The following is a 19,486-nucleotide window of genomic DNA, read 5'->3' on the forward strand; positions in this document are numbered from 1 at the left end:
CCATGTGCTTACCCTTCTGTGCTTTTTTTCTTTTAAATTAGATGCCTGCATCCTGAACTGAAAAGAATGAGGAGGTTATTATTGGTTTGGACACAAGTCGAAGTCAGGTGCCTGCCACTATCTATATATTATATTATCTCTCCCACGCTCCCAAGCTCTTAAGTAACTTCTCTTGGGAGCTCTATTCTGGAGCAGAGAATTAACTGGGGGGCCTTGATCTCAGTGCTGAAGATGTTTTTATAATTGAGCTGTTTGCTTTTGCATCAGTGTAGCTGGGTCTAGAGATAAGAGTTAGATGAGACTGGGGCAGATTACACGAAGCTGACCTGTAATGAGAGGAAACGAGAGAAGTGATCAAGCAGAGTGACTGAGCTGTACCCAGGTACTCTACTGGTAAAGTTTTCATGTTATTCTCACCTAAAAGCTGCTGGTGATGTGAGAATAAATTTGTATGTAGTTGTGTAGTATGTTAGCTTATGGTTTACATGATGATTTTGAGGTGTCTCAATACACCTTTTTTCCCAAGCCTCTATACCACAGCTACTTAAGTACTGTTGATATTAACTTGACAAATAGTTAAAGAGCTTATAGTTTATATCTGCAGCAAATGGCCAGCAATTTAAGAAACTTCATGGGGAGAAGTTCCTAACTGTTAGCTTTAAAAACAAAGATGCATGGAAATAGTGTCACTGTTAAAAGAGGAACAGAAAAATGAAATGTGTGAGGTAGAATGTTAATTTGCTATTTAAAAAGGCTGTATGAGTTGATACTCCCTCACTCCTCTTAACTTTAAGGCCAGATGATATTGTGCCTAGGTCTGATATAACTCCAAACTTTTTTTTAACCTGGTATTATAATTTATAACTGCTAGAAATAGAATAATGAAAAGACTAATTGGCAAATTACACCCTTAGATTCCTTGGACCTTTGTTCCCTGTAACAGGAGGTGGATGGGAAGGGCATTTGTGGCTATGTAATAGTCTGAAAGAAGTGACTATGCTGGAAGGGTGAGTGATAGCTTTTTTTAAAAAAAGTTAAGTATGTAAATAAAACCACAAGCTTGCTTATGAATGAACTTTTTATTACAGTGATATAGTATCTACTGATGGAATTGGCCAAAACTTCCTATCAGAAGATTCTCTTGTACTGGTATATGTTAGTATGTATGTTTTTTGCTTTTTCCCTGTCTTACTTGCTTTTTAATTAAGTCAAATGTTGAAGCATTAGGTCTTTTCAAATCTTGAGTGAAGGATTTTTGTCTTCCTAACCTATTAAGCAAACTTTTTTGTCATTATATGTAAGTTACAAATATAGCATTGAAGTGTTGCTTCACAGGCTGATGAAGTAGCATACACTGTACATTCCAGACCAACACACTCAGCCGCTTAAGCGGTTACATTAGTGTAGGGAGTTGCAATGGAAACTTTAAAAATAGACATTAGCTTTGGAAACTACTCTGTCTCCCTTCCTAGCCTCATGGACTAATATACCTTTATTTTGTCTACCAGAAACCTAAAAACATATTTTAAAGAGAAAAGCAAGGAGATGGTAACATAACAAAGTACATCATTTGCTTGGGTAGGCTAATGGGATCAAAAAAGGTAAAATGGTTGCATCTATTAAAGAATGGCTTTCCATGTTCCAGGGTGAGGGAGCATAGCTGACTTTGAAACTGTATCTGTAATACACAGTGTGCATCTGAAACATTTGGCAAGAGAGTCACCCACTGACCTCTGCTGGCATAAACCAGTTTGTTCTCTTACGGCTTTTTGCTAGTGCAGCTCTTGCATGGCTAATGGCATAAGCTAGTGTGGAGATTTTGGAAATGCTGCCTGCTGTTCTTTCATGTTCTTGGCCTTGCAACAAAAACAAAGTGAGTAAAAAAAAAATACAGCTTTCTCTGTGAGATACAGGCTGGCCAAGACTATGGGGTCCTAAACACCAGCACCCAGGTAATGCTGGGCTGTGGCAGACATATATGAGTGTGTGGGCTCCAAACATTAAGAGGACAGCATCACAGTTTCATGCTTGGGTCTCACCCTTCTTCCGAATAATAAGCCTGGGGCTCCTAGATGAGTGTCAAAAACCCACAAACCCTTTGGGGTGGGGGTGGCAAATGGGAGGGAAATTGTCTATTGGAACCCAAAAATGTAATGATTAGAGCTAATGGTAGGAGTCCTGAATTTGGGAGGTAAGAGGGGAATTGGGAATCCTGTTGTGACTGGTGTTTATTAGAAGTTGCAGATTTTGAATTTGTATGAAAACATGTCTAGAGTATAGAGCTACAATCATATTAAACAAGATCTGCTTGCTACTGTCAGGCTTTCTTCCAGCTAGAAGTGATCATGCTCTGGTTGCAAGGATGGCAGACAGTTCTATTATGTGAAAAAAAAACCCAACAAAAACCAAACCAGAAGCCATGGTACAGTCAGGATGGGGTAAGAAGACATTGCATCCCTCTCTCATTAGCGGTACTTTAGTAGTATTAGTGCTGATCACTTAAACTAGAAAAAAAAAACCCCAACAGTTGAACTGTGGATCCTGCTGCACTGAGCCCTAGTCATACAATCTGTTGCCTTGCATACATCTGCAGGTAAAACATACATCTACTCCTGAAAAAAAAAAAAAAAAAACAAAAACCAAAACATTACTGAAACTATAGATGTGTGTTTGGGCTCAAGTAGCTTTATATCCTTACCTGTCTGTTAATATCATTGCAGGCAGGGAGAATGAAATTGTGTGCTAGGTTGTGTCAAGAGGTGTAAGTAGCAGAAGCCTATAACAAGCATCCTCATCATCTTTTAATCACGTACACAAAGCAATCCTACCAGCACTCCTTTTGGCCTTGATTTACCTGCTTTAAGCTTGAGTGCCCACGTAAAAGTGGTATGTTTGTGAATTGCTGTATAAACTGGGCATTCACAATTGACTGTCACAGGGGCTGAGGGTGAGAGAGATCTCACATAAAATTTTGTGTTTGTGTTTTCAGAGAATTATCAGTTATGTCTCCTTCCTGAATATCTAAACAAACTCCTGTTTGAAAATAAAACTACTGGAAAGACTATACTGAAAAATTAAACATTTTCGACTTCAGAGGTATTTAGATGTTTTCTATTTTATTATATAGCTGAAGTAAAACAAGAAGTTCAGTCAGTGTCAGCCATTTTGTTTAATACCTTCGCAATTCACCATCTTTTAGATGTGCTCTAAAGTTCTAGATCTAGAGGCTCAGCTATGTTACTACTCAAATGTGAATGAACATGGACACTCTTATCTTACATTATTCTATTCTTATATAGCTTATTAGCAGAATTTAGCAGTAGGAAAGATCCTATTTGTTAGTGCTTTTGTGCGATGGGTTTTTTGTTGTTGGGTGTAGGGGGGAGTGGGTTTCGGTTTTGGGTATTTCTTTTTGAGGCTGGTTGTAATGTGAATACAAGTGATAACAGTGAATCATCAGGAAAAAAAACCTTTGGAAATAAGCCAGAGTCAATTTTTTTTCTCGTGCTCTGTTCAATCTGCTTCCTCTTTAAAAGAAAACTTTCACATTAGCAGAAAAATAAATGCTTAGCCAGAGTTCTTTTTGTGTCCCTTTCAGCAGGGAGAAGGGGATGAGTGTGCTGAGCTCAATGCCCATGCTGGCTTCCTCCTGCCGTGGAGAGTTAACACGCTAAAAGCTTTTTCTTCCCCCTTTATTTCTGCTTCTATTTAATTCTTATGAAAAAGTTGTGATGTTACAATTTTGGTATTGGAAATCAAGCACAGAGTTTTGTTGTGAGGAACTAAACTTCTTTGATATAATCCCAGTTTTCTCTGGGAGAAGTAACTTCGAGTTTTTAAATGGCTGCTGTGGCTAGAAAACAGCATCTGCTCTACAAAGCTCTGAAGAGTACCTCCAGTAAATAAAAATATACCAGTATATAGAGTATCTATGTGCCCATTACAACATACACATACAGTGTTCTGTCAAAGCCTTCTGGTATGATCTTAAACAAGTCAATTTTTTTTCAGCTGTAAGACCAAAACCCCATTTACCCACATAGCTAAGGCCTGCTTTAGAAAAAAAATTATCAACTGAATGTTCTTAACATGATTACAGTTAATTTTCATCAAGACTTGCAGACTTACCCACATTAAGGAATAATGCTTTTTTTTTTCCTTCTGTGTACCTTCTAAGCATAGACAGGAGATAGACATCCTTTTTTCTTGCAAGCAGAGTTAGTCTATTTCTTAGACATACTTGCTATTAAGTATATTGTGCATTATAGCTGAAACAAGGGAGTTGAGAGTATTGCAATCTATTAGGCACCATTTTCTTTCTTTATACCTGTTTTTCCAGCTTCCAAAAGTTCATGTCTAGCATCTGATATTTTTTTCAGTTCCGAGAAAAAGTTATGGATAAGATGAACAGTTTGGCTGATACCAGGTTTAGCTAACTTGCTAATTAAGCCTGACTGATGAAATCTACCTTCTGTTTTTCCCTGTATAGATATCACATTACACTTTTAACATGTTGGAATCCACAGAGATGTGATTCCTGCCAGATATTAGGGTTCCTTGCTATCTAGTGAAACAGCCAGCCTTGCTGGAGTGCCCTTGTTCCTCCTGGTGTGCCATGGCTTGCTGTATAATATGCAGGAAGACACTGGTTTAGTAAAAGGGATTCTCAGAAGTCCCTATGATAAATGGCTTAGTTTGTACAAAGCACTCAGCTTCTCCCCACAGTTAAAAATAACTAAACCTCTTTCTGCCTCAATTTCTGGGCAATGTTTTCTTGGTGTTTGCCTGGCACCTAAACCATGTTGACCTTATCCCTTAGCAAATAAAGTCATTAGAGTAGAAGTGAGGTACTGGTGGTGTCAGACCACAGCAGTGTAGGCCACTGTTACTTTTACCTACAGTTGTACTGAGCTCTAAAGTGCTGTAGTTATCATGTTTTTAGGATATGGAGCATCAAAATCACAAAGGAGGAAGAGAAGATGTCTTGTATTTGCTCTGTGCAAGGATCATTCAGCAGGTGCCACCAAATCCCACCACTAGCAAGATGAGAGGAGTTCTGTTCTACAGCCTATCTGGAAGCACAGATATTTGTCAGCTAGTGTTGGTGAGACTGGGGTTCCTCCACAACTGTCACAACAGAAACCGGGGTACTAAAGGGACTTTATGAGAGCAAATGTTAAGTGTCATGAAGTACAGATGCTATGGAGTGAAGCAGCAATTAAGGTGGATCTAGTCCTAAGGTCATATGTGGAGTTAGTTGCCTACAGTTTACTTGTAGGTAATGTGTACGGGGGAAAAGTTGCGTGTTGGTGAAAGTCAGAGGCTATTCTGACAACTACAGTTGCAAATCACTAACTGTACTGTACTCATTCCAGTGAAATCTGGTGGAAGCCAGATCACAGTTTGGCCACAGCAAGAAAACTAAGTGGGAGATATTGAGCTAACAATCTCAAGATTTCCCAGGTTTCCTTAAACTAAACAACCAAGGGAGAAAATGTAGCTCATTCAAAAATGTGCATTAAATAGGAAAAAAATCCTTTTAGGTATATGAATTGCCCTCACTGACCCTGGTTTACCCGCACACCCTTTTCTCTTGCCCTAAAACACAGACTCACTTAAACAAAAAAACTGATGGCGCAGGCCAGGAGTGCTATTTGTTGATATAGATAAATTTACTTAAATATTATTTAAGTCGTGCTTGAGCTATGGAATTGGATCTATCTAATGTGGTACCAGATACCTGGAGGTGCAGAAAACATTTTTAGATGACAGAAATTTCAAGGGTTTTCTGATGCTGAGCTCCTCTGACTTTGCCGATGCATGCTTTTTGTTACAGTTCAAAGATGTTTGTATACTAAAGTCTGCAACTGCTGAAGAAGGTGTAAATGATGCTGAAGGTAAATACAGTTTGCAGCCTTAGCTTGAACTATAGGTTCATGTTCAGCACATTACATATTACTGTATTTTTTTTAAATCTGTTAGAAGACTGCTTCATCTGATCAATTGATCTAAAAGTGAATGAAACCTAAGATGTCATTGTTCATTCAGTTCTCTGAGGTAAAATGCTGTGTTATATCCTGCTAATATATTCTAATTTTTTTTTATCACTGACTTACAAATCAGAGACACCAGACTAAAGCAGGCTGCTTTCATGAGGGATAGGAGAGAGATTCACATCGGAGCACTCCTTCTCGACCTCCAGACAAACCCTTTATCTTCACTAATGTGTATTATTTTATTTTTTGCAACAGATACCCCAATTTCTGTTTTGCCATCTGCTCTGTGGCAATTGATACTTCATAGGGCTGGCTATTTACTACTTACTAGCCATGAATAGGAATACAGTAAATTCTTTACAAAATAAAAATCAATACTCACTGACATACTGCGTATTGAAGAAAATAATTGTTTATGGCACTCAGCTTAAGCTGTTCTGGTAATCACGTTGAAAAATACAATATTTATTCATTAGATCAAATTTAATGAGGCCTCCTGGCAGTAATTATAAAAATTACTGTAGCAGTAAATTACTAATGAGTTGTGATGTGCTTCCTACCTGTGAGGAAGGACTGGGGGTTGAAAAACCTGATATCCAGACAACACTAGGGAGGGTGAGATCTTGAGGCTAGGAGTCAAGCTCACAGCAGCGCGGAAGTTGTTCACTGCACCTGAATGGTAAAAAAAAAAAAAAAAAAAAAAAAAAAAGAAGAAAAAGAAATAGCAGAGAGACTCATAATCAGGAGTTTCACTTTAAATAGACAGTAACTCTAGGTTCGTTTCCAAACCAACACGTATAGGCAAGGGAACAATGTTATCAATGGGAGGAAGAGACTTCTTTGCTGTATGTACATCATCTTGTCTACAAAAGCAGGCTGAGGTGACCTAATTTACTGTAGTAGATCTTAGGCTAGGAACAACTTCGTGCTTTCTAGTTGTTATAAAGTTTCATGCAAAATGCAGCAAAGAGGATAATGTTTTCTTAGTGCCCTTAAATCTTCAGAACAGTCACCTAAGATGTGGAGCTAAGACAAAGGTTGAAATCCCCCACCAGCTTGCTTTGATGCAGGGAGTTTGACCCGGATTTCTTTCTTCTTTCGAGACAAAGCTTTAAGGAATGCAGAGGCTTTTGGTAGCAAATGGTACACAGTATGAATAACACCAAGGGATAAAGGTGTAAAAATGGTGCCACTTCTATCAAAAGTCCAGGTTTCTGCTGAGTACAGGGTGTTACTGCAGTAGCAGAGGCTAGCTAGAGAAAGTGGTTTCTGCTGCATGCTAAAATTAATGCACAAGTGAATTGGCATATAATTATGCTTCCTTCTGTAGCTTGAAAAGGTGTCATAGATTTAAAAGGTGGCCTTTGGTATTGTAAAACAGCGAATGGACTAGCTTTCAGAAAATATTTGCCACAAAAGATTGATCCTGGGCTCAAACATCTACCCAAAATTGAATATAAAAAGGCTGTGAATTTTAATCTCTCACAGCACAGAACTGCTCTTAAATATATTGTTGAGGCTTGAAAAGGAGTGAGAAAGTCTAGCACAATTTATCTCTTCCTTATGCTGGTATGCTGCATTAAAAAAATAACCCACTGGGCATGGATACTTCTGCGCATGAAGTCAAAGGGTAGAGAAATGTGTCCATCCATCCTTGAGTCATCTTCCAAACCCCTTGAAAGAAGCAGAAATGTCGGTCCCTTGCACACAACCTATTTCTGTGCAGAGATGCTGTGCAGAGATACTGGCTTTTGTGGAGCTATGGGTTTCTTTAGCTGAAAGAGCTCCTAAGAGTCAAGAATTGCAGTCCTGAACCCAAGACCCTTTGTGGCTTTAGCCTCCTGCCTAAATATATGTATACTCTGAAAAATACATACAGTTGGGTCTTAAAAAACCTTGGGCAAGCTAGTAAATGAATAGCAACAGGTCAGCATACAGCAGGACTATTTTGCAGTTTCCGTAGTTTCAAGAAAAAAGATACACCTTCATTACCCCCTCTAAAAAGCAGTGGTTTGCAGTGATTTAGCTAATTCACATGACCTCGCTTCTTGTTACTGAAACAAGGAAGGAAAAGCTTTTGCCATGATGCAATTAAAAGAAGACAGCATCTTTCTGCCAATCAGAAATTAAACTTATCTAACTTCACTGCCATAAAATCCACAGAGCCTGCTCTGTCTGTGCTGTTATGTCACCACAACAGTGCTAATGCAGTCATACTGCAGAGAAAAACTATCCATTTTTGGCTGTGAAGATGGTATCTCGGCTTGCTTGAGTGCTGAGTTCTTTTCCTAGCGCTGCCACATGTTTCCCCAGTGACCTTAGGAAATTCGGTCTCTCCCTGTTTCCCTTTTTAAAGCATGGAAATCCTCTCCAGGCTTTCCCTTGCAGTCTGGGCCTGTCTGGAAGAGAAAATAAAGTGTGTCTTTTTATTATTAGATAAACTGAATTTGGCAATGGACAGATGTTCACTTTGCATACAGCTGTGCTGGCTGGAGATGCATTTTTCTGTCTTTCTGGAGCTGTTGTGAGGCTAAATTAACACCGATAGAAAATTCTGTGGTCTTCAGATAGAAAACACTTTAGAAATAGGAGTTACTGTGGGTTAGATTTCCAGAACTGCTGTCAACCACAAGCTGAAACCAGTGGAAGCTGTGGGCTGAAAAAGCTGGAGCCCTGAATTACAATAGTTTACATGAATGTAGAAGTAGTTCATGGCTGGCACAGGACTTTGTATCAAGCTACATTAAAAGCTCTCAGATAAACAAAAAAGTTAGACTTGGTGGAATGATCCTTTTTTTTTTTTTTTTTTTCCCTTGGGCTTTTCTTTTTTATTTTATTTTAAACTACAGCATGCAGGTCTGAGGACTTATGACCAGAAGGTTACAAGCTTTCACCACAGGATGGCTGACTATTGTCTCATGATGCAAAATAGGTTTTCAGTTAGTATTGTGAATTCTTACAAAATTTTACAGTGGCAAAATGGGAGCAATTTACCTAATGTTTCTTCTTCTACACCTATGAAATTAATTTAATGTGTGTAGGGGGGGGGATACTGTGGAACAAAACCTAAAAAACTAAATAATAACGATAAAGCTTTTCAGAGAGTATGTCTCACAATCTGACATAAGCAGTAAGATTGTTGCTGTGCGCTATTACTATAATTAAATTACATTATGCTATTGCATTAAACTAATCCGTCAGTAATACTGTACTTAGCCGTAAGATTTTGTCACATAAACATTAAGAGACTTTAAACTTCTGCGTTTTGTCTTGCAAAATGCAGGGAAAATACAGAAATTGGAGCAGCAGAATATAACATGAAAAGCTATAGCAGTGGAAAAAGGCCAGCTGGTTCAACATGCCAGTCCTTTTAAAGCAGGTAAGTTAAGAGTGTTAGAATACATTTACCAAAAGGGTGGAACATGAGATGTATGTGTGAGGTGCCTGCTACTACTTTGACAATATTAGGTACCTATCTAAAAATTCTCTTTTTAGTGTTTTCCTGAAGTACAGAACATGTAAGTTTAAATCAGAAGCTGCTGAGAGTAAACTGTTAAGAAAAACATGCAAATAATAACCAAAATGAAGCTGCAATCTTTTCTCTGAACAGAGGCAGAAAAAGGAGGAGGCTCCAGATCACTTAGACTGATCAGTGAAACAGGGCAGCTGATCAGAGGGATGCAGCCTTTAGAACAATGTTAGCTCTTGCAGACCCAGGAAGCAGAATAATATTTTTCAAACTGAAGACTTCATTCCCATCATAACAGATCAAACCATCATTCAGACCAGCAGATCCTGTCCTCTCTCAGCCTGGTAAGCTGTTGTACATTTATTCTGGTGCTAGATCTTTTCCAAATGGGTTACTGGAGTTTTTATCCACAACCCGTTGACAGCTATCCCTTTCTCACCTTTGCAAAATACAGATCATCTTAATTGTTCCTTTTTGTTATTATGCACAAACAATTACTTGGATTTTAGCAAAAATTATCAAGGAAAATGACAAGCAGATTTCTGTCCCTTTGCTTACCTCTTCCATAGATAGCAAACAAACACACACTGTAAACTTACTGTATGCTACACTGTTGTGACTGGAACTACAGCATTCGCTGTACTTCCTATATTTGCCTCTGCCTTTAAGTGTTCACTGAACCGTCTTGGTCTGCAGTCTGTGTGATCTGATTGTGCACGTAATATGCCGGGACAGCCAGGCTATTCATTAAGGATTCAGAATGTATACACAGGTCCTCTTCTAGCTCCTGGGGTTAGGAGTAGGATGAAAACATTATGAGACTTTATTAAGTCTTATAAGACTGCCACCCCTTGCCTCTGGCAGCCTCAGGAGTGGGAATTAGCCTTTACAGGGAGGTTATCACCCATAATACATATCTGTGCTGTGTCCATCGTGTATAAGAATGCTCTCAGTAAAACTTAGGCTAGGCTATAATAATACTTTGCACTTCTTTGTTGCCTTTCATCTGAGGATTTCATTGTGCCTTTAAAAGCTTTCATTAAGTAAAATTCACAACCCTGTTGTGCAGTAACTGTGCATTAACACCTCCACCATATGCAAAATACAGTTCAGAGAAGCAAGGACTGGTGTAAGTGGTTTAAAAAGGTGGAAGGAACGGGGGGGGGGGGGGGGGGGGGGAGAAAACCCTGGAATTTATTATTCCCACATCTATGTGCTAGCCCTGTGTTTTCTATCTAAAATATCTTCGACTTCGATTGATGCTCTGACTGCATGTTGCTGCATTTTAAAATGCTGATGTGTGTCAAATTCAGCATTGTTTCAAAATTCTCAAGATACTCATTTCCAGGTTCATTTATTATCTGCTGGAAATCTATCCTTTGATATCTGGATGAAGATGTAGCAATGAGAGTGATATAATTGCCTGTGGAGCTAGGTACGCATTTTCACTATTGTTAAGCTACAGGGTCTAGTTTCCCCAGGATGTGTATGACACTTGTGAATGCCAGTTACACACATTCCCGAGAAGAGAATATGCCCCTAAAGCTACAATGTCCTTCGTGCATAGGCTCCAATCCTCTACAAAGCTTACATTTCACAGGATTCAACAGTATTGGTTCTTTTGGGATCAATAGGAAACTCACCACCCATCTCCAGTATCTCTGAATTACAGAGCAGAACCAGATCAAACACAGAAGAGTTCCCTCATTTATCCTGCCTCTGTAATACATCAGAGTGTGTGCTGCATTCATTTTGTGTAGGCGGGCTGGTGTCTAATGTACTCTGTGAACATATTTATAAAGGATTAACCTGTGCCTGGTATTCCTAAAAACTGATTTAGTTAAAATACATATTTTATTCTACTTGTCTCAACCATACAAATTATTCCTGTTTAGCTTTGATATTAGTCATTTTTGCTGGAGTGTAATATATTGCACATCATCAGTAGTCCTGCTATGTATGACTATGCTATGTTTTTTTCCCCAGCCAATACTTCTCAGCACCTTGTATGATCCGCATGTGAGAATTTTAACCTGCAGTGAAAGCATTCGCTGATAGAATGTACTACTGCTTAGAAAACACTGAGGATTTGAACAGGGTGCTCTTGCTTTAAGTGTTTAGAAGCAAACCGGGAGTAGAAGGTCAGGAATCACAGGCTCTGGGAAGGACCTAGATTCACGGTGTACCTGGGGTGTGGTGTGTGAGCACACACACTCTGACCTGGCACCTGCCATGCTAGGATGGATCCAGTAATGTGAAGATCCTTGACTGCAAATAATTGCAGCCCACCCCTCCCACCAGCCCCAAGTTAAGCATGTATGTTTTCAAATATTTACTTTGACATAGGCAAAATTTAGATATTTGTTTTGTGTAGGAGAAGGATTAAAAGGAAATACAAATGAATAGCTTGGCAATGTGGAATTCTGACCCCCATCTGCAATATGTGAAGAAAGCTCCAAAATGTTAATAGTAATTTGAGAAGTTGCCGACTAGTAACTTGGCATAAAACTGAAAAAGGGCAGACTTCTCATGAAGGATTAGGGGTAATTTATTAAAGATCACAGCCACAGGGAAAATGACCAAACCAAACACTGGAAAACCTATTACTTCAGATACATGACAGCCAAACTTAAGGTTCCTTCTCACCTTGATTTTCAGCCTGGAATTTAGGGCTTGGTTTGGTTTTTGCTTTGGTGTTTTGTTTTCTTTTTTTTTTTTTTTTTTTTTTTTTACTTTGTATCAGCCTATACTTGAATAGCAACTGTGTGAAAAAGCTTAGAGAGTTTTCAATACCTAACATCTTCTGGTAGAAAGGAATGGTGGTAGTTGATTATATTTTTGCCACTTATGATTGCCTTTGAATTCAAGGAGTTCAGCACATTTTGAATTTTGCTCTTGATACCATGTTTTTTGTATAACTTGTGTGTCAGATAATATTTGTTGTACCAGCAGTCCATCTTATCTGGGTATAAGAAAACATAAAAATCGGTGTGTGTAGGGGGGGAGGAGGATTCTTCTCAGCAGCCCATCAAGCAGTTTTTCTAGTTCATTTTCTTCCTCATTGTTCGAATACCAACTCAGAAGCTTGCAAATGTTTCTTTTTCTTGCCAAGACAGTGGTACTTTTGCCCTGGCACACATTAATGTTTTTTTCCCTTTTCTTGTGTTTTGAGTGCAGCTGAACAACAAATTCCTCTCTGTTTATCAAGCAACTTCCTCATATTAAGTTTTTCCATATCAAAGTGTCTTTTTTGATTTCAGCACAGCTCTGCACTTGTATTTGTTAATTAAGTACTGACAAGCGAATAGCAGCAAGTGCAGCAATATTGTGTGCTTTTGGGCTTTCAGAACAGCCCCCCTGGAACCTGAGCCTGTCTGTCTCAAGAAACCACGGCAGCAGCTGTGCTTCGAGAGGTGGCCAGTAAGTCAGTATTCAGCAAGTCAATATTCAGGAAACAAGAGTGGCTCCTTCAGAAGAAATCTATCCTCTTTTCTGCTATTCCATGTGCATTAGACTTAATGGTACTCTCAGAAATTTTCATGCAAGTTACACCTATTTCGCGTTCCTCCCTGAAACTTACATCATTTCGAGTTTTACAGCAGCAAAATCATTTGCTGCCTGTTTTCTCACCAATGTCAGAGACTTTCTTTAAGTGGAAGTTGGCTCATCAGAGGCCATAGGAGGCCATGGACAGATGGATGGATGTGTATGTACATGCATCTGGAGTTCTTTTGTTCTCTCCCAGTTAGCTTTGATTGTTAAAACAACTGTTTCAGTAATATCTTGGCTGGCTTTGCAGGGAAAAAAAAATCTTGGTCTTTGCTGCTCCTGGAAGAGGGGTTGTCATAACGTTGCTCCCCCACTTGACTGACAGGCACCTTTGCGAACACACAGCATGTTTCATCTCAGAGCACTCGATGAATATCCTTACCCCCCCCTCAGGACCAGCCCACGTCTACTTGCAATGCTCCTTGCTTTTTCTTGCAGGATTGCAATCCCTGCCTTTTGTTCCTCCTTCTCAGGAGTTAATACCTCCCCACCTTACAAGTCAGCAGCAGATTCTGTCAGTTAAAAACCCCCAATAACAAATCCTCCTACCCTGAAGGCCTTTTCCTTTCAAGCATGTATTTTCCTAGCCTGCAAGGGAATCAGTGCCATAACCCTGAGCTTTCATGGAATAGTTTCTAAGCCTGTATCTGTATATTATGAATATCTTCCAAAGGGGGAATGAACATCCCCTCTTCTGGCAGCTCCTACGTTTTGTGACTTCCTGCCCTTCCCTGCTACCCTCTGCTCCTTACAAGCCCCTACACTTCCTCCCCTCTGCGTTTAATGTGTCCTTTCAAATCCTCCCCCACTGCTGCTCTCACCTCAGCCTGCTCCAGCCGTTGCCTGCCAGTGCAGTCACAACCTAGAACCCAAACATATTTGCCTCTGTTAAGACATTCCACTGTTGGTCTTTTGCAGATTTCCAGAAAGCTGGATGACCTGTGACACAAGCTTCCAAACTGTCTCTTCCATTCACACTTTTTCCCTATTGGATTTTTTTCTGAATTTCTGTGTCCTGAAAAAGAAAACATCAGCTTGGGTGGTTTTTTGTTTTGTTTTGTTTTGGTTTTTTTGTTTGTTTTTTTTTGTTTGTTTGTTTTACCCCGTTTAACATCACTGGCATCACATCTCCACCTTTCTAGCTGAGGTCTTCTTTTTTTGGTGCTATTCAGTGTTGCTTCTTGCTTCCTAACAAGCTACTGTTAAGAAATGCCAGACACATCTTCTGCCCTGGGGATAAGTTGACTGTCTCTAACCCAGAGACAGGAGACTGCTGGCTCAGGGGCAAGAGGCAACTCCTACACAGAAATGTGAAACACTAGGTGACATATAGGGACAGCTTATAAAGGGAAGAAGCATTAACAAAATACATGTTCATTTCAGAGACATAGAAAAGGATCCTAAAGACAAACTGAAGATCTGAGATTAGGTGATCTGACATAATCTCCTTCATTTAATCACTTGTGTTTGCTGTTTCTGACACATTTGCTGAGCCCATGATGCTTAAACTGTGCGTGTATTCAGATTTTTTCCCTTCACCTCCTCACCCCATCTTGCCTTACTTTGAAATGGCATCTGTTTAGAAATCAAAGGGTTTTATCTGATGTCTCAGATGGTGGCATGTCAGGTAGGTATATAAGAGAGGGATTTAAAAAACAGGGAGGATAAAACTATCAGGATGACTGAGGCCTTCTCATTCTTTGCAGTGTGCATAACAGGGTGGTATAGAGAGGACGTCCTTCCCTGCAGGAAGCTCACGGCTCCTGCTACTGACACCAATTACTGAGGGCTTTTTGGATGTGACAGTGATTCAAGTTTTGTTTTCAGTCTCTGTCGTGTTTTTTTTTTTCATCTCCCCAGACCCAAGGGACTGATGGCCAAGCAGAACCGGCCGCTCCACTAGTCCCATCCATGTGTAACCTCTCTGGTGCTCATGACAGACCTCCCTTTCACCTGCTCCCCGGTCCCTCCCCATACACACGCTGTTCCAGCAGGGAGGCTGCGCTGGAGCCCAGCTGCATAACACAGCATCTCCTGGAAATGTTTTTGCTCCCTAGTGACTCACTGCATTTTGCACCTGATGGCAAAAGATAATCTGTCACCTCAAATCCTACTAGTTCTGTAAGACAGCTTTTATATAATCAGTGGGTACTTTTACCCTTTTTTTTCTCCAAACATGAATATAAGGTCCAGCTTGACTCCTCCATACGTTTTTTTAAAGAAAGCAGCTGTGTTGTCCTTCAGGAAAACAGCTTGTAATTTAGCATTACTGCATTATATCCCCTAGGCAACGCTTTCTGTCTTCAGGACATATATTTATCACAGGCATCACAGTATCTCTATGGTGCTTTAGTTTTCCATCAAGAGAAGTTAAAGAGCATTTAATTCCATAAAGCTCTGATTTATCTTCACCACAATGTACCTCTGGTGCTTCTCTCATTGTCTCCTCTGCCGAACGAGATTCCTTCTTCCTCTCTTGATCTCTCAGAGTCTGAACTGAGCTCTGAAGTGTGGTCTTGTTTTGCCTTCTAGTGCTACCTGGCTTAGTGCTTGGCAGAGCTTTCCTGTCCACTGGTCAGCTCTCCAGTCCTGGTTTGTTCCATTAGCCAACAGCTCTTTGCCTTACTCAGGAGGCTCTTGAGGGGAATTGAAAGCAAGAGCAAATAAATAATTGTCAGCACGGGAGGGCTTTTCACATTTTGTTCTCAGTTTCACTTTTGGTATTACAAGACAGCCATGGAGAGCAGTTAGATGGATGCATCTTAAAATGAGTTAAGATGAACAGAAATGTGATGGCCTCACTACTTGCTCTTAAACTTTTCTCTAAGTTCTTAATGCAAGCTGCTTTGTTACTTGCTGCTCCTTTTGGTGACCATTTCACCCTTGAGCTCAGAGCAGTACCCTTCTATAATAAATTCTGATCCCAAAAGACACAAGAAACCAAGCCTAGTCTTCTGAGTAAGAGATATGATGTCCTACAGCACTTGCCAAACCTATTAGATCAGCATGCACAGCTGGGGAAAAAAGCAAGCAAACAAGGAAGAAGTGGGAATCCAAATTTTAGAGAAATCTGTCAAAGTCTGCAGTAATTGGCAAGGTAAATGCAAGGTTCTTTCTGTTTTTCATAACACTGGTAACATCAGTTTATGATATAAAGCTATTATGAGTTACACAAGAAAGTAAGATATTTGCAAAAAAAAATTCTTTAGTTTCTCTTCTATTTTGTATGATGGACAAGAAGTGCCATCCATACTGATTGACTGTTGGCATGCGACTTACCACTGAGCAACTGTATGTTGATGGATAAGCCAGTCTCATCCAAGTGTCAGGAAGATTATCAAAAAAAAGAGCTGTCTGTAGTTGCTCCATCTCTGAGGAGATTGCCAACTCACCCTAACAAAAGAAAACATTAGTGTGCTATTTGCGTCTCACAAAGAGACTGTGATAAGATGACATGATAAATGATAGAGGGCTTTTTTTTCCCCAGTAAAAACACATAAGGTAGCTAAATCGTCAAGTGTAAAGAATATCTTGGCTCTTGCAACTGGGATGAGTCATTTATTTTTTAAAAAGGGGAAATGGTCAGAAAAACAAGAGTGTAGTTTCTGGGTTTTCTGTATTTCTTAAATTCACTCTGATTGCATTAAGTAATTATATGATATAGTAATTCATATACATATACACAGAAGCACCCACCTACGCGTATGTACAGGGAGAAAAGGTTAAAGGGCCAAATTACTAACTTGCTTTCAGATATCCCATGGAAAATTGTACACGCAATCAAGCTACCATTCTGCTGGCTTGCTTGCACTAATGGCTATTTGAGTGCCCATGTTTTGTTACTCTGAATTAAAGATCGAAAAGAAGGTAATTCTAGGTGGCAAAAAAGGAGGTCCCTTTAAAAAACCAACCATGTGAATTAGATTTTTAGTACCTAGTCTTGGAGTGGTATGCATTAACTACAGCTGTGTGTGCATATACCATGACTGGCTGTGTAAATTGCTAGCAATGCCTAAGAAGCTACTTGGCTGTCCAATTTCATGATTGGAACATATATTAAATGTTAGTGCAGCAGGTACATTGCTGTTTGAGATTGCTGGATATTATGAAAATTTTGCCGTGCATGGTTAAGAACATTACGTGTTGCTATTCAGCACTTTGTCAGCATTGAGAGATACCTCATTACCAAAAAATACCAAAGATGTGTGATGAGTTACTCATGTCCTTTATACTTAGCTTCACTGTGCTTACTAGATGTGCAGTGAGATCAGGACTTGGGTGTTACTGTTACTGCACCTTTACTCACAGTTAATGGCCATCTCTTAATGATGGTCAAATGCCACATACTGATGTCTTTGAACATGTTCATTTGACACAATCTGAACCATGTGCCTCATCCAGTGGGGATCTTTACGAAGTAGAGTTTGTTTTCGGCATCAGAGGGTCTCTGAGGTATCAAACAGCTGCCTCCCTTCTCTCCTATGGATTGCCAAAAAAGCAGGTGATCACACACCGTTAACTAGCAACCAGCTCTGTTTGCATTATAACAGAGAAGTCAAATTTCTTCAATAGCAGAAGAGACTGTCCCTATCTTACCTCCAGGTCTGCACTGAAACAGGAGTCAGACTGTAATCAGAGGCCTTGAGTTTTGTTTCCTAGTACTCAAGAGAGAGAGGATTTCAATCTCCTGAGCAGTTTCATGATACTTTTTTTCACACAAATTAAAACAAATAATTTGATATACAGAGACAAATTATATATTTGGAGTAGGCAGTTTATGAAAGCACAATTTTTTAATCAGTGAAATCAGAAAAAAGCTCCCCAAGTATCACTCACATCTCCCTGTTACTGGCCTCTACATTGATGCTATGCTTAAACCCATGCATCCACTGAGATTAGTAAAGCAAAGCACATATATCTTCAGACCTGAATTAAGTTCCTGAAGATAACGTCTTACCTCGTATATCAGCAGATCCGGTCTCTCATATTCTGGAAAACAAATCAGGTTACATGAGGAGCATTCTGCTGGTGTTTGGATAAAATATCTGATCTTACTTTCTTCTGAAAAGGTTTTTTTTCTGTATGTCATCTAGCTCTGCCTTCACCTTCAAGAGATACCATATTCTCATGAGGCAAGAGTCAGGTGCACCCACTTCTGCAATAATGTAAAGGAAATTATAAACTTTGTGTATGTTAACTTTATGCAATGAATACAGTTCTACTGCCTTCATATCATAGTATGAAGGATATGGAGGATGTGAAGTGGAGAAGTGGAAGACCTGTGCAGCAACATTTCGTGCTGTTAGGAAGAACAGCAAATTCTGCCTTGTAGTTTGCAAATAATGGCATTTTGCAACCTAACAAAGGATCCTAAGTGGCCCAACCCTATTAATATATTGTAATGCTCCAGCAAAATCTTTTTTCTATGTGGTGCAAAATAATGCATCTATTTATATCTTGTGTGTACTAAAGATTTCTCATTACAAATTTCAGATTGAATCCCTGTAAAAATCAGGTATGAAAATATCTAAATCTATTGAAATGGTGGCCACAGGAGAAAAAAAAAAAACCCATAAAACCAGAAACATCACACTATCTTCTGACAAATTTGTAGCCTGCTCTGTTTTGACTGACCTTGTCTTCCACAGCTTGGGAGACTCCTTCCCCGGTGACTGAGTATTTGAATTGCAGCTATAATAGCATATGGAGCACGTTGTCTGCAGTTATTATTACAAAAGCAATCTCCACACTGGGGTGTGGGCCACAAGGGATGGGGCTTTGAGGAGGTAGCATTTCATCCATATTTTTATGGTAACCATCATAATCCAGGTTTGAAGAGACTGCAAACATAGAAGCAAGCACTGACTTCCTATCAAACTGTCAAAGAAATAATAAAAACCCTGTCACCAAGACACTGGTGGCAATTCTCACTAGACAGAATAAGGAACCCGCTTAGGCATAAATGAAATTGTTCTGTTACGGAGTCATTGAGAACAAGACTTTTATAACAATTTTATATCCATGGAAATTAATCTAATTTACTCCCCATTTTAATTAGCCTCTTTAAGTCACACCCAAGATACAGTGCTTGCAAGAAAAAAAACAATTTCTAATAATCAGATTATTCTTCAGTTAGGAAACAGCAGAGATATAATTTTAATTTAAAAATAAAGAGACAAATATTTTAAAAGAAAAATGTTATTTCTTCCAAATTACAAAGTGCTGCTCTCTGGTGTAACATTATTATTCTGTGTAGCAACTATTAAATGAAGCAATTTATGGTAGCATCTCTGAAAAATGCCATCCTTTATTGAAATGAAAGCGAGTAATAGCATAAGGGTTGTAAAATAAAAAGGCAGAATATCTTCTTTTAGACCATTACAAAAATACATGTATTGTCTATTTGACAATCAATACACTACCATAAAATAAAATGGAGCTGTGGTATCATCATCATAATTTCTATTTCAAA

At 39.2% G+C, this 19,486-nt stretch overlaps 1 long non-coding RNA gene across 3 annotated transcripts in view; it reads left to right on the forward strand.

The window, feature by feature from the left end:
- The first annotated feature begins 251 nt into the window (after positions 1-251).
- LOC141962496 (uncharacterized) overlaps positions 252-19,486 on the forward strand; it is a 35,376-nt gene continuing 16,141 nt past the window's right edge. For 2 of the 3 annotated variants that reach the window (XR_012633953.1, XR_012633952.1), the window contains exons 1-6: positions 252-382; positions 915-1,007; positions 2,990-3,096; positions 5,837-5,897; positions 9,280-9,375; positions 9,607-9,809. This is a non-coding gene — a long non-coding RNA (uncharacterized LOC141962496). The remainder of the gene's footprint in view (positions 383-914; positions 1,008-2,989; positions 3,097-5,836; positions 5,898-9,279; positions 9,376-9,606; positions 9,810-19,486) is intronic. The other variant, XR_012633954.1, reaches the window with a different exon arrangement.

The sequence above is a fragment of the Athene noctua genome, chromosome 7 (genome assembly GCF_965140245.1).
Source record: "Athene noctua chromosome 7, bAthNoc1.hap1.1, whole genome shotgun sequence".
In the NCBI taxonomy this organism is placed as follows: domain Eukaryota; kingdom Metazoa; phylum Chordata; class Aves; order Strigiformes; family Strigidae; genus Athene; species Athene noctua.